Raw genomic sequence first — 16,108 nt, forward strand, 5'->3', positions numbered from 1 at the left:
CCCCCAAATCATGTGACACAAGGGCCAATCCTGCACATCCTTTCTAACACCCTCTACCGAGACCCTAATGGCTCTGCATGGTGTGGTGCTTCTGTGCTGCAAAGAGTCTGTGATCGCGTCTTGGTTCAACCAACTGTATGTGAGTTTCTGGTAGTCTTTGGCCGGATTGTATTAACAGAGGTTTCAGTGATACCCTGACCTAGCAGGAAGACTGATTCGGGGTAGCAACACATCTGGGCCTTTTCTGTACCTGGATACCAGGTAAAGCTTTCTCCCTAGCCTACTTTCTCTATCAAACGGGGATCCTGACTCCACAACCTTTAAGTTGCCTCTTTTGCCACTGGAACTCCTGAAAACCACGTTACAGGACGGGCAGGGGCCATTCTGGTGGGCATTCTTCTGTCTGTGGTCCCATCCCAGATCTCCCTTGGTCGGTGCTTAGAACTTTAGAGGACCTTAGGCATCATTTTATCCAGTTGCCCAAGCAGAGCTGGATTTCTTCTGCTGATTCTCTGGCTGATGGTTACCCAGAAGAGTCCCCAGCACTGATGTACGCCTAGGTAGGTGTCTGTCTTCTGTATACCATGAGCCCCTGGGGTAGAGACCACGTCAGGTCCAGTTAGCCTTCCTGCAGCCAGGCAGCACTAGCACCTTGCCTGGCACAGATTGCTGAATGGGAGCAGCACACAGACAGTCACTGGGCAGCACGATTCCCTCCCCCAGTCCCCAGTTCATCAATACAACTATGGACCAAGTAGCACTGGCCCACTGTGAGAGTCGTTTGGACATGGCTTTTTCCCCCCTACTCAGGATGCATCATTTCATTTTTCTCTCCACTTTCATTATCAGCACTAGCAGTGCGCTTTAACAGAATTTCTCATAAAGTTTACAATCACTCTCTAAGAGTTATTGCATGAAGGATGATGACTAGAGAAAGAACTACAAGGCCGTCCTGAGAAGTATACACTAGGGGGATCTGCTAGGGCCACTCACTAATCAAACAGGAGGGCAGTCCAAGAGGCAGCGGGCAGAAAGGAGTTAACATAGCAGGCCGAAGCCTGCATCCTTAGAAAGCTCTGCTTGCAAAGCTGGCCTTGGGCTGGTGCCTGAGAACCTGGCTGGTAAACAGTTGCCTAGGTCCTAAATGGTAGGAGGGGCTATCTGTGCCTAGATTGTATTATGCCTAGATTGTACCAATAATGAGTGTATGTTAAACACCTTATTTCCTTCTGGGAGTTTGGAATTTGGTGCATGCTAGGCAGAGGGCACCTATGTGACTAGCACCTGATCAACACTTGGGGCCCTGAGTCTTGAGCTTCCATGGTAAACAGCACTTTGTAGGTGTCATCACAGCTCCCGGCTGTAGGAACGGAGCACTTCCCGCACGACTCTGCTGAGAGAAAAACTCTTGGAAGCTTTTGCCCGGCTTCCTCCGAACTTTGTCCCATGAACCTTTTCCCTTTGCTGATTTGCTTTTTTTTCCCTTTTGCTGTAACAAATATTGTGAGCCCCACTCTATGTTGTGTCCTGTAAATGCTTTTAGTGACTTATTGAACCTTGGGCACATCCGGACCCAGGCTCCAAGGCCAAAGGGCCACTGTCAGCATTTAAAGCCAGGGTATGGGCTCAGGTGCCCTGGACTGGGGAGATGATGTCATGACTTATGAAATGGCAGGTATTAAAGGGCATTATGAGCTATTATGCACTCCCTAAATGTGAATAATAATGGCCAGGCTGCCAGAGCAGACTCTTGAGGAGCTTTTGAAATCTGGGGAAAAAAGTGACACAATCTTTTTTCAAAATAAAATCCATCTTTTAGCACTAGCTCTAGTGCTGGGGTTATAAATTATTGAAGGCTGTGGATGCAGGTAGAGAGAAGGGCAAATCCTTTGGGCTTAAGCGGTTTCCCTCTTTTTGCTACCAGGTGAGGCCGCATGCAGAGTGAGAGAGAGAAGCCTGGAGGCACCTCACTTCTAATTGCTGTCTAACTTCTGACTTAGCCCATTTGGTTCCCATTTGAAGCACCTTCTTTTGCACTTTCATAGCCCACTTCACACCCATGAGGGCTCTTCTCTCCTCCCTCTTGCATCTTTACAAGCAGCTGGAATTGCAAACAATTTCCCTTTGTTTATACCATGCTTTGAACCTGGTTTGTTCCATACACTTATTTCCTTTTTGGAGGCACATTCAGGAAAGCAATTTGTTTTGTAGTTAAGGTACTACACAAACTAAGTACAGCAAACTCATTTAGAAGCCAGGCTGCCGAGCAATGGCAGAAAGAAAATCCCTCTTCGGTGTTTGGGACCAAAAGGATTTGGCTATTTATTTGAGGGAGAGTTTCTTCCAGAAGAAGGATTCTTCTCACAGAGCAAACTGGGAGAAAGTGGCCTGAAGAAAATCAGGCTGACTGGAGCCTTTCACACTTGGTCCTGGTACCTAGGGAATCATCTCTGGCAGTTAGAGCCAGGCTGACCAGCTGCCAGAGAGAGTTATGAACAGCTGTGCATGCGTGTGGAGTCAGACAGACCTGGGGTTGAATCCCATCTCCACCATGGGCCAGCTGCATGATCTCAAGAGCACTTCCAAATGAGAATGAGGCCGATATCTACCTCAAAGCTTGTCACAAATGTTAAACAAAATATGAAAACACTTTGTAAATCATGAAGTGCAATGCATTTAACAACATACACTTAAATAGCACTTCCTGTGTGCCAGACACGATTCTAAGTGCTTTAACTTTCTTACCTCATTTAATCCTTACAACCACACTGTGAGAGAGATACCAGAATTATCCCCATTTTACGGGTGAGAAGACCAAGGCATGGAGAGATGAAGAGACCTGCCTTGTTTAACACAAGGTAACACAGCTAATAAGTGGAAGTGCTAGGCCAACCCAGGCAGCCTGGCTCCAGAGTATGTGCTTATAAGTTGGAGTCACCAAGTGTGTGTTTGCAGGGGCTAGTCTGATACATCAACACCTTTTTAACCTGTAAAATTACTGGCAGTCATTCACTCAGGTAGTTCTATATTCCTGTCTCCATCAGGTAATATGACTAGGGTAAGAGCTTTGGATTTGGATAGCCCTGGGTTAGCTATCAGCTTTGTAACTGGCTAGCTGGCAAGTTACTTATGCTTTCGAGGCTTCAATTTCATCAGCTCTAAAATGGGAATAACAACCCCTGCTTTTCTTCTTCAACTTTTAAGTTCAGGGGTATATGTGCCAGATGTGCAGGTTTGTCACATAAATAAATGTGTGTCATGGTTAGCTATTCTTCCTGATGCTCTCCCTCCCCATTGCACCAACCTCCAACAGACCCCAGTATGTGTTGTTGCCCGCGATGTGTCCATGTGTTCTCAGCATTCAGCTCCCACTTATAAGTGAGAACATGCAGTGTCTGATTTTCCATTTCTGCATTAGTTTGCTAAGGATGATGGCTTCCAGCTCCATCCATGTCCCTGCAAAGGACATGATCTTGTTCCTTTTTATGGCTGCACAGTATTCCATGGTGTATATGTACCACATTTTCTTTATCCAGTCTAACATTGATGGACATTTAGGTTGATTCCATGTTTTTGCTATTGTAAATAGTGCTGCAGTGAACATAGGTGTGCATGTATCTTTATAACAGAGTGATTTATATTCCTTTGGGTATATACCCAGTAATGGGATTGCTGGGTCAAATGATATTTCTGCCTCTAGGTCTTTGAGGAATTGCCACGCTGTCTTCCAAAATGGTTCAACTAATTTACACTCCCACCAACAGTGCAAAAGCATTCCTTTTTCTCTGTAAACTTGCCAGCATCTGTTGTTTTTTGACTTTTTAGTCATAGCCATTCTGACTGGTGAGAGATGACATCTCATTGTGGTTTTGATTTGCATTTCTCTGATGATCAGTGATGGTGAGCTTTCTTTCGTATGTTTGTTGGCCGCATGTATATCTTCTTTTGAGAAGTATCTGTTCGTGTCCTTCGCCCACTTTTAAATGGGGAACAACCCTTGTTTTATAGGCTGATCATGGTAATGAAATGAAGTAATGCATGCACACTATCTGGTTCACTGTAAGTATATAATAAATAGTGAGCATTACTCCTGTAATTATTGACAGGTAGAGTTTATGAGTAAAAAGAAATAAAGAAAGGAGCATGGGGGATGTGGCGAAGGAGGGAGGGTGGGAGGAAGAAGCAGTTAACAGCAGCATCCATCACAGCTTATGCACCCTTTCAGAGTCTCTTGGGGCTGCCATCTGCTGGCCCCTCAGCCAATGGCAGCACTTCAGCTGCCACTGTGGCCAGCTGGTCCATTGAATTCTGCTGCCTAGCACCCATTAACCGCTTGTCTTGCCTTCCTCCCACAGACTATTCTGGAGAGTAGACTGCTATGTAGAGCCTGCCTGAGAGCCTTCTCAGGAGGCATTCCTGCTTAGAGACCAGATATGTCTCCTTGCAGCTTGTTGTGAGGCACTGGCAAGCATGGTAACACATCACCTTTCTTTGCTTCTCATCTTTCTTTGTCTCATCTTCCTGAGTTGACTTCTCCTAAATAAAGCATCAGCTTTTAATCTTTGCCTCAGCTCTGCTTTCTAGGAAACTCAGACTAAATCAGGTTTATTAAGACAAGAAGATAGTAATTATATATACAAACAAACTCTTTATAAACAAAATCTGATAACCAGTTGGGCACCCTCTAAAGGATTCTTAAAGTCAAAATTTGGCAGAGGCGAGACTTGAGGTTCTTGACAAGTTCATGGTTAGTTAGTTATTCAGGGCAAATGCATTATGAATGTGGGTTCCAGCCTGACCTGCAGCTTTATTTATTTAAACTGCTAGTAATTCAAAGCTAAAGGCAATTGTAGTCTTCTCAAGAACAAGATCACTCTAGATGTCATGTCTGTTCTTATCTGAATCAGAGAAGGCATTTGTCACCTTTAACTTCTCCCTGCTTAAAATTTCCCTGTGGTTCCTATCACCTTCAGGACAAAGGCTGAACCCTTGAGCCAGCAATTCAGAACCATCCCCTGCTATGATGCAACCCAGCTCTCCTCTCTGGCCTCATCTTTTCTTAATCTCACAGACTTTAGCCATAATAGATATTTGCTATTTCCTAAACAGTCTCCACCAGCCAGAAGTCAGACCCACGTTCTCTGTCTGCAGTCCAATGCCCCTTTTCCTGATTGCTGCTGCTTCCCACCATCAGAGGAAGCCGGGCTTGTCACTTTGGGGAGAGTTTTGGGAAGGTCTGGTCATCCCTAAGGGCTCTTCCTGAAAGAGGTATTTTGTGGGGTATGGGTAATTGCTGCCTCCTGGGCTTCATGTATCAAACCCATATAAACTCCTGGAGTCCCTCTTCATCCATTGCTTCCTATGCTCCCTTCCAGACTGAAGTCAAAGGAAAGCAACCAATTACTATACAGTGCTCTGTCCATCTGCCTGGGTTGATTAGTGTGAAATTAAATTTGTGGTAAGGATCTATGGGTTCGGAGAAGCCAGATTTCTCTTGACATGCTAGTTTCATGTTGTGCCCATTGCTATCTGCTCTGGGTTCCTCTCCAGTTGCCTTTGTGGTCAGTGGAGAGATCCAGGGGGGTGGGTGAACCCAGCTTATGCCTCATCTAGCCCCTGTATCTTCCTAAGTCAGCTCTCCCTGTTTGGGGATGCTTTTCCTGCTGTCCTCACAGCCCATAGCTACTCTACGGCTTATTAATCATCCCAATGACCATTTACATAGGAGGGAACTGGGAGAGGAGAGAGGAGAGATGTACAGGTTCTACAAATTAGGGATTCCAGCTTTATCACTGTACAAGCTGTGTGACCTTGATTAAGTCTCTGATCCCGGAGTCAATCTTCTTTCAGCTGAATCATGAGCCCCTGCCCAGACACTTAGTCATTCTCAGAAAGGGGATCCTAGAAATACTAGGCTAACAGTTTTTGACCAAGACTTTTACATCATGAATCATGGAATTTTTGAGCTAAGGGGTCCTTGAAGGAAGGGAATTAACATTCACAAGGTCCAGCCATATTCCAGGTACCATCTTTTTTTTTTTTTTTTTTTTTTTTTTTTTTGAGACAGGGTCTTGTTCTGCTGCCCAGGCTAGAGTTCAGTGGTGTAATCATAGCTCACTGCAGCCTCAGTCACCCAGGCCCCTACCTCAGTCTTCTGAGTATCTGGGACTTCAGAAGCACACCATCATCCTTGGCTATTTTTTGTTGTTGTTATTTTTAGTTCAAGCGATCCTCCCACCTTGGCCTCCCAAAGTGCTGAGATTACAGCCATGAGTCATGGTGCTTGGCCCCCAGTTACCATCTTTTAAGCTTGTTTTTACTAAAACCTATAATAATAAATACATTTTACATGACAGTTGACTACATGTATTGTGTGTAAAGTGTAACTGACTGGCTGGGCGCAGTGGCTCATGCCTCTAACACCAGCACTTTGTGAGGCTGAGGTGGGTGGATCATCTGAGGTCAGGAGTTCGAGACCAGCCTGGCCAATCTGGTGAAAGCTCATCTCTACTAAACAAACAATTAGCCAGGCGTGGTGGCAGAACCTGTAATCCCAGGTACTTGGGAGGCTGAGGCAGGAGGATCGCTTGAACCCAGGATGCAGAGGTTGCAGTGAGCCAAGATTGTGCCACTGCACTCCAGCCTGGAAAACAAGAGTGAAACTCCATCTCAAAAAAAAAAAAAAGTGTAACTGGAATAAAAAGTTTACAAAATAATACTTATCTTCTATGTGCCATACACTTTATTCTGCTTCTCTCTATTCTATTTATTATATTATTATTATTACTAATTTATTTATTTTGAGATGCAGTCTCACTCTGTTGTCTAGGCTGGTGTGCGGTGGCATGATCTTGGCTCACAGCAACTTCTGCCTCCCAGATTCAAGTGATCCTCCCACCTCAGCTTCCTGAGTAGCTGGGACTACAGGCACGCACCACCACACCCAGCTAATTTTTGTATTTTTAGTAGAGTAGGGGTTTCACCATGTTGGCCAGGCTGGTCTTGAACTCCTGACCTCAAGTGATCCGCCTGTCTCGGCCTCCCAAAGTGCTGGGATTATGGGCGTGAGCCACTGTGCCCAGACTATTTATTATTATTTTAAATGATGTTGCTGAGCTATAAAATTTATTTCATGATTGGTTGACCCATAGTTTTGAAAACACTGCCCTGCTCTTTCACATGCATGATCACCTTCCATCCTTATTACAACCTTAGGAGGTAGACAGTTATTCATTCCCAGGTTGCAGATGAAGAAACTGAGTTTCTCCGTTTCTTCATCTCAGTGAGATCTAGTAATTCACACAAAGTCACTCAATTCCTAAGTAGCTGAGTTGGGATTCCAAGTTTGACTCCAAAGCCTATCCTCCTTCCAAGTTATCTCACTGTCTGAGATTCCACTGACATTTTTGGATGATGGGGAAACTATGATAATGCTCAGAGAGAAGTGACTAGGTCAAAGTCACACTAGGACTAGTGACACAGCCTAAAATTGAAACCAGATTCATCCCTGGACTCCACACATCTGGCACTGGAACTAGGCTCCCATAGGCAGGAAGCTCCTTTCCCAATGTTGGTTATACTCTTTCTTCCTTGAAGTCATCCTGGGTCAGATGAAGTTCAAGCAGCCTCAGAAACCACTCTCCTTGGACAAAGCTGAGCTTACTGACAGGGAAAAATGCTTCTGAAACATCTTTTGGTAGGAAGTTTGTCATCATGCATGTCGTTGCCTCCACTGGAATTGAAAATCGTGTTGTCTCAAATTAAAAACAAAACTCTCATTTGCTGTACCTCTCTGCACACTCAGCAGGTCTCAACCCAGTTTCGGGAATGCAATCTGTCTTAATTTACCATGGCTCTGAGCCTTCCTTTTCCTCCCTTTCCCTTTCAGAAGCAAGGTGCTGTTGTGTTAGTATGTGCTGCCACCAGGGAGAGTCACAGAGCTTGCCAGCAGGAAGCGGTTATGGGGTGCATTTAATCTGGGCCAGGACTTCTTAAAGGGACTCCTAAGAACAACAAAGCTAGTAGCTGTCAGTGTTGGCTCCCAGATCACAGGCAATTCCAGCCAATTTGGTGCTATGCGGAGGAGGCCCCAGGTCAAACTTCACTAAGGCAGCTTGAGGCAACCAAGCAGAAGGAAAGGCTAAAAATATGGCTTAAAGGGAAGTTGAGATTGTATCAAAAAATGATGGTTCCAAGAGTCTCATGTGGAAGATAAGGCAAGGCTGGGTGAGGGAGTCAGGCACCAAGGTCAGAAACCAAGATGATCTGCAGCAGGATGGAGCGTGGTGGGAGGAGTGGGCAAGGGATATGGCTCATCACCAAAGCTGTGGACTAAGAACAAGAAAGCACAGGGTATGGCATGGGACAGGCCATGGCTAAAGGACCCTGAACTGGGCCAAGGTAGCTGTGAGGCTGGGAGAAGGATCAGGGGCAAGCCCCCCGTCCTTACAGTACTGGCAAGCCATTTTGGTCACAGAATTTAAGAGTCTTGAAGTCATCCTCAATGCTAACAAGATGGTGGGGAGGAGCAGGGAAGAGAAAGTTCTATCCCCGTCCACAGGTACAGGTACTACCCTCACTGCCGCACCTCAGTGAACTACATCCCTTGCCCATTCCTCACCTATGGCTCACTCTGACCTGAGCACCTGTTGTCTCTCTCCTGGATGACTGCAATAGCTGCCTACTTCGGCCTTTGCCTGTTAGTCTACTCTCAACACAGCTTCCAGAATCATCCCGTTCAAGTATTAGTCAGACCTCATCACTTCTCCACTCAGAACCCTCCGTGGCTCCCCTGCACTGGCCTGCACACACCCCTACTCCCTCCCCTCTTTGGCCTCCTCTACCATCTAGCCACTCTGGCCTCCTTGCTGCTTTTCAAACTAGCCACACACACACTCCTGCCTTAAGGCCCTAGCACCTGCCCTTCCCTCTGCCAAGATTGTTTTTCTTCCAGACATCCTCACAGCCTGCTCCCTCACCTACCGCAAGGCTATGTTCAGACGTCACCTTCTCTGTGAAGCCTTCTCTGGCTACCATCTTTACAACTGCACCTCCCCCCGACACTGCCCAGACTCACCCTGGGGACTCACTGTCCCCCTTTCCATAACAACTATTATAGAGAAACATCCTATGTTATTTATTTTTTACCTTGTTCATCATTAATTTTCCCACTAGAATGTATCTCCATGAGAGGGGGCAGTTTTGTCTGCTTTGGTCATTGCTGGAACCCCAGTATTTAAAACAGTGCCTGGTACATAGTAGGTGCTCAACAAATAGTTGTGGAATGACAGACAATCCAGCTAACTTGCAAACCTTACCTCCTAGTACACTCTGCCACCCTATTCCCAGTTGCACGTGCTTATGTCCTAGCCTCATATGACAAACCTTCTCTTGGTTTACCCCCAAGCTTTGCCCACATAGAATGTCCCCTCTTACCCCTCTTTGCCTGTTACAGTCCTTTCCAGCCCTCAAAACCTAGGAGCCAGCGCTTCTTCCATAAAGCTTTCTCAGATATCTTCTGGTGGGATATTTCTCTTAATCCTCTAAAACATGTACTTCAAATGTCATTTTTCTAGCGTGTCATAATTTGAGAGTGGCCCAGTATGATCTCTGGGTCCTGATCATTTCTAATAGGTTATGGGTTCAATTTCTTTTCTGGAAGTTTCTAATATTGACAAAGAAGTTTATATTCTGGATATAGCTAGAAGCATCTCTAGCATCTATATTTTTTGGGTTGAGCTAACATGAACGTGTCTCTATAAAACAAAAAAGACTGTAGAACACGGTGGTCAAGAAGGATAATGGGCCAGGTGCGGTGGCTTATGCCTGTAATCCCAGCACTTTGGGAGGCTGAGACGGGCAGATCATAAGGTCAGGAGATTGAGACCATCCTGGCTAACACAGTGAAACCCTGTCTCTACTAAACATACAAAAACATTAGCCAGGTGTGGTGGTGGGCGCCTGTAGTCCCAGCTACTGGGGAGGCTGAGGCAGGAGAATGGCATGAACCCTGAAGGCAGAGTTGCAGTGAGCTGAGATCGTGCCACTGCACTCCAGCCTGGACGACAGAGTGAGACTCCGTCTCAAAAAAAAAAAAAAAAACGAAAAAAAGGATAATGGACACTGTAGTAGGATGGATCTGGATTCACACCCTGGCTCTGACATTTACTAGCTGTGCACCCTTCAATGAGATAACCTAACTGCTCCAAATCTCTGTGCCCTTGGCTAGAAAATGAGGGAAGGTTAAGAGTTGGTGGGCTTGTTGTCTCCAAGGTTCTTTCTAGCTCACAGATTCCGAGAGGCTCAGAGGCTCTGGCTCTACCAGGCTCTCCTCAGTCCTCTTGGGAGCCTGGGGGCAAGCAGCAGAGTAATCAAATGTGGGGCCCAATCCCTACCCTAGTGGATGGGACCTAACTTCCCATTCTAGAAGATGGTGTTCCATTGTACAATGAGTTGGGTTGCTGCAGTATTTTGACCACTCTGGGACTTAATGATAGATATTCTTATAGATTTTTAAAACCAAGTCTCATGGGTATGGGGCCAAGGAGAGCAGAGGATAAATGGAGTTAATTGGTAATGAGTTCCTTTCTCACTGTGCTTTGGAGATGCTCACCTAATCTACTGACTCTGAATGAGCAATTTGGCTGCCTAATTAGGTTAACCAATAATTTCCCTTTTGACACCAGGCTGCTTGACAATTTGGGGCAGGGGTAACTGTGATTCTGTTTCATTGTTTCCTTTCAAAGTAGATTTCTTAATTTGCCTCTGGGATTAAATCACGTACATTCTTACTCTTCCCCAGACCCATCATGCTTCTGCATGCCTCCAAGCCTTGGCTCATGCAATTGTCTCTATTGGGAATGCCTCTCTCAGATCCCTCACAGTCAGTGAAATCCTACTAGGCTTTCAAGCCCCATGCATAACATGAGTGGAATGAAGGAATGAGCCTCTGCACCCTCAGGGCAAAATGAACTGCTCCTTTATTGTCATCATCCAGCTTTTTAAAAAATTAATATTAATAGCTCCCATGAATTAAGGCCCAACAGACCTGACGCTTCACAAATGCTGTAGTACAGGCTCACGGCAACACTTCAAGGAAGGAAGATGGCATGCTGTTTTTGTATTTTTTTAATCATGTGAAAAATACATAACATTTAATCTTTTTAATCATTTTGAGGAATAGAGGTCGGTGGCATTAGTGTAGTCACATGGTTGCGCATCCATTACTCTTATCTCTGAACTTTTTCATTATCCCAAACTGAAAATCTGTACCCATTAAACAATAACTCCCCAACAGCCTCTTCTTAGTCCCTGGTAACCACTGACGCACTCTTTTTAAAATGACAAAACTGTGGCTCCAAGAGGTGAAATGACTTGCCCAAGATCTCAGAGCTTAGACTGGGGCAACCAGGACTTGAGGCCAGGTCTCCTCATTGGACTCTGAAACTAGCATTCTTTTTCCACTCTGCAACACTGCCTGCTGCACCTCTATTAAAGAGCTGCAAGGTGGTCACAGCCCTGCCTCCCTCACCGGTCATCTAGAGTCCACATCCTAGAATCATGCTGCACACTGAAGGAGCTCAGCATAGCTGTGGGACAAATTACAGAATGAACCCACAAAAGACACTGTGTCAGCTTGACCCAGTGCTTGGGAGCGAAGCTTGAATTGCAATCTCTGCTTTCTAAAAAACATCTATTGCATGCCGACTGTTCCTGACAGGCCAGTTTCTCACTGCCCCCCCACCCCCAGCCTGTTGGCCTCTCACGGCAGGAGAGGAGAGGCCTGAGGGCTGGCTCTGCCTGAAGGCCCCGAGTAGGAAGATTTGTGTTTACATTACCCAGTCAATTCTGTATTTATTTTAGATACGAAGCAGTGACATAAAAGCTGCTGACATTAACCTTCAGGGGCAGAAATTGTCTTTAATGGACCCCATAAAAGTTATTATTGATGGCAGCTTCATGCAGCATCAGTGTGACCTCAGCAAAAGCCTCTACCGCTATCAATACTGTTGACAATTACTATTGACTAATGCAAGGCCGGGTGTGGAGGCAGAGTAAATGTTCCTGTGGCTGGAGGTTGCTGGGGGTTATGCTTCACATTTTACATTTATCTGGTAAGGATCTCTGAGAACTTGGTTGCACATTTTTGGTGGCCTCAACTGAGAGCTGAGGACACCTGCAGACTCAAATGGAGGCAGGCAAAGGACTCAGAGAGACCAGACTTCAAATATAAGCTCTGCCAACTTGCTGACTCGCGGGCTATTGTGTCTCAGTTTGGAGCCTCAGGTTTCCCATTTGGCAAATGGGAATGCCACTGAGTTGCCAGGGAGATTAAGGGCAATTGCAGATGCACAGTGGTAGGCCCATAGCATGAGGTTGCTGCCTTTGCTCTACCCCTGAGAAGTGACCACACTGTGATGTGTTCACTGACAGGTCCAGTGGAACTGAGCCCTGTTCTGATGGTGAGATCCGAGTTCTCATCACAAGAAAAGGAGAGCTCTGGCTGGGGCCCAGGGGTTTGATGAGGTCAGGGGGAACTAGAGAAAGATGGGAGAAGGGGAAGGTAAAAGAAAAGGGAGAGACAGGGTAAAAGGAACCAAGACTTTTGTCGTAGAGCCTGGCTCCAGCTCAACTAGATATGTGGCCCTGTGCACAGCCTTTAATCTCTCTGTGCCTCAGTTTCCTCCGCTATAAGTTGGGGAGATAATAGTGTAAGAGGAACGTGAACTTAATCAGTGAATAAAAGGGAGCCATTCCCATGATTGCTGTCATTATTTAGATCTGAGTACCGCATAACGAAGCTGTTAATGTAACTTCCCAACCAGGAGCAAGTAGACAGCCTTTGTGCACCTATGGGGAGTCTAGGTTTAGGGAGTCCAGGCTTGGAAAGGATGTGGGAAACAGAAGCCCTTTAGTAGATTCATCTGCCTACCTCCTCTGCCCACCCGTCTACCCTGAGTACAGTGAGGCTTTGAGTTCTGTGGCCAGTGTGGAAATGGGTGATCATAAAGAAATGACAACATGGCCAAGGGAGCAGGCAGCCATTTCTCAGTCCCATTATCAAAGGCTGAAACTCTTCAGGCTTGATTAATATGTCATTATCACCCAACAGAGGCTTAATTCAGCTGTAATTCAGCTCTCAAGGAATATACAATAATGTGGGCAAGTGTGCACCTCTTTCTGTCATGACTTTATGGAAAGTGATCATTTGTCACCATGGCAAGAAGGCTTCAAAAGAACAAATAACCCAAGTATTTTGCTACAGAGGGAACTCACTGTAACTAGGGCTGTAAGAGTAAAGATTTTAGAGTCATGTAGGCTTGAGTTCCAATCTCATTTTGCTAGCTGTGTGACTTATGCAGATTTCTTAACTTCTCTGGGCTGCGGTTTCCTTACTGTGTGCAATGGGGATAATAAAACCTTCTTTAAAGGGTTGTAGGGGGAGTAAATGAGATAATATAGCTAAAGCAGTTAGCACTGTGCTTAGGTTGAGATAATCGGTGGCAACTATTTTTTTTTTTTTTTTTTTTGACAGAGTCTAGCTCTGTTGCCCAGGCTGGAGTGCAGTGGTGCAATCTTGGCTCACGGCAACCTCTGCCTCTGGGGTTCCAGTGATTCTCCTGCCTCAGCCTCCTGAGTAGCTGGGATTACAAGTGTGCACCACCATGCCTGGCTAATTTTTGTATTTTTAATAGAGATGGGGTTTTGCCATGTTGCCCAGGCTGGTCTTGGACTCCTGGCCTCAAGCAATCCATCCACCCCAGCCTCTGAAAGTGCTAGGATTACAGGCCTGAACTACCATGCCCAGCCATACAACTATTAAGTATTAATGCTGTTATTATTATCATTTTCCTCTTGCACACCTTCATCTTGTGCATGCAATTAGAATCCAAGAATTCTACATCTAGAAGGGCCTACAGGTCATTTAGCTCAGCTAGACCCAAAAAGCGTTTATTAGAATACCAGTCCCACCAGATGCTCTGACAATAAAAGAGTTCTGTGGTCAAATTGATTTGGGGAATGCTGCATACATCCCCCCTTGGTAATTTATCCATTAGCATGCACATTAACATCTTAAAAACTCTAAGAAGCCCTGCAGTAAAGAAAGTGGTTTAAGTTTGTTTGATTCAGTGTTTCCTACATTATTTGACCACAGAACAGCCCCCTACCCCATCTAAGAACTAACATTCTCAGATCAGGGAATGCTAATTTCATTTAAACTATTTATTTTATAGATGAGGAAACTGAGGTCCCAAGAAAGGTTGCAATTTACCCAATGCCACACCCTAGACCAGTAATAGAACTGAGGCTCCCTGCCTGCTGTGGTGTGGTGGCACAGACCCTATTCTCTTTGTGCCAGGCCCTGCACTGTCCTTCAATGTAATGCTCAAGTTCAGTGCTTGGTCGGGGTGGGGAGAAGCAGGGTTGCTGGCTGGGTATGGCCTTGGGAAGGTGGGTGAGGGAGTGTGGGTGGTTTCCCATCAGAGAGAGGGAAACTCCTCTGGTACTGAGGTCATCGGCCCGTTCTCAGGGCTGGCTGGGGACCAACGGAGAGTGACACTGCCAAGCCACTACCCAGTACCCAAGCCATTGCCACCCTCCCACCCCTAGACAAGTACACAGGCTCCCTAGGCGAACATGCTAGTCCTCTGGGAGGGGTGGCAGGATGCACCTTTGGAACTCTGCCACATGGGACTCTGGACCCTAAGGGGATACATTTCCCCCACCTGACCCTGACCGTGCGTGGTCTCCTGCCCATCCCCAATCTGGGGATCAATCTTGGTTTTGCACCACTCAGTTGGAGCCTCCTCTTCAGAGACTAACCCCTCTAAGCCTCATCTCTGACCTGGTCCCTGCCCTGATCCAGGGGAATCCCGGGCAGGAATCACGAGGATCTACATTTGAAGCTAGAAGCCAGCAGGGGGCACTGGCACCAGGCTAGGTGCTTCCTGTTCTATTAATAATTCAGACTGCCCTCCCCTTACCCTTTTGCTGGCTCTGGTGTGGAAGCACCAGCGGGCCTCCTCTTCACTGGGCTTCCCAGAAACAGCCCTCCAGGTGCTGGGGCTGTTCCTGGGCTCTGCCACTCTTTCCTTTGCTGCCAGAACCCGGCAGGACCCACCTTGGTGCTGACCTGGCTCAGCAAAGCTGCCCAAGGGATGGTAGGGCATAAAATATATAGAAGGGAAGATTTCCCCCAGGCAATAGTCTCCACGCAGGACCACGTTCGACTCAGAGCCCCTCAGAATTCTGCCAGCAAGGTCCCAAGGGAGAAAGAGGAAGACGCTGAAACTGGGCCCCCTTTCCTCCACCATGAAAAGGAGGTGTGTGAACCAGGTGTCATCTTTTCCTCCCACAGCCTCTCTCAGGCCTTGGGAACGAGCCTCAGGGAAGAGAGTGGAATAATGAGTGTGCAGCTGGCACGTCCTGGGATCAGGGGGAAGCTGCAGCAAAGCCTCAAGGTTTAATCGTTAAAGTTTATTTTTTGTCTTTTCACTTTCTTTTTATTTTTAATAGACACAATAATTGTATATATTTATAGGGCACAATATGATGTTTTGATACCTAAATACACTGTGGAACGATTAAATCAAGTTAATTAACATATCCCTCATCTCACATACTTATTTTTTTGTGGTGAGAATATTTAAAAATCTACTCTTTTAGCAACTCTGAAATATATAATGCATTATTATTAACTATAGTCACCATGCTGTGCAATGGATTTCAAAAACTTATTCCTCCTAACTGAAACGCTGTACCCTTTGACAACATCTTCCCTAAACCTCAAGTTTTAAGTTATCCCCAAATGACAGTTTTTGTTTGGAAGCCATCCTCTGAGCAACATAAGATGCTGATGTGGGACAGCGTTCCTAGAGGTTGCCCAGGACTGCTGAGCACCTGGAGCTAGAGATGGCACGAGCAGGATTCAGGCAGGACCAGGCCTTGCTGATTTGATGGAGGATAAACTATGGGGAATCTGTTACCACTGCCCCATGCCCTTTCTGCTCCCCTGCACACAGGCACCTTATAAGCAATGACCCAGAGACTTAGGCGCCTCCCTAATCCGGAAGGAAAGAGCAGCGACCCAATCTCTGGCATGTCACTC

At 46.1% G+C, this 16,108-nt stretch overlaps 1 protein-coding gene across 2 annotated transcripts in view; it reads right to left on the bottom strand.

Moving 5' to 3' along the window:
* Positions 1-16,108, bottom strand: part of TENM4 (teneurin transmembrane protein 4) — a 777,096-nt gene that overhangs the window by 388,714 nt on the left and 372,274 nt on the right. The window lies entirely within an intron of this gene.

Source organism: Gorilla gorilla, chromosome 9 (genome assembly GCF_029281585.2).
Source record: "Gorilla gorilla gorilla isolate KB3781 chromosome 9, NHGRI_mGorGor1-v2.1_pri, whole genome shotgun sequence".
NCBI lineage: Eukaryota > Metazoa > Chordata > Mammalia > Primates > Hominidae > Gorilla > Gorilla gorilla.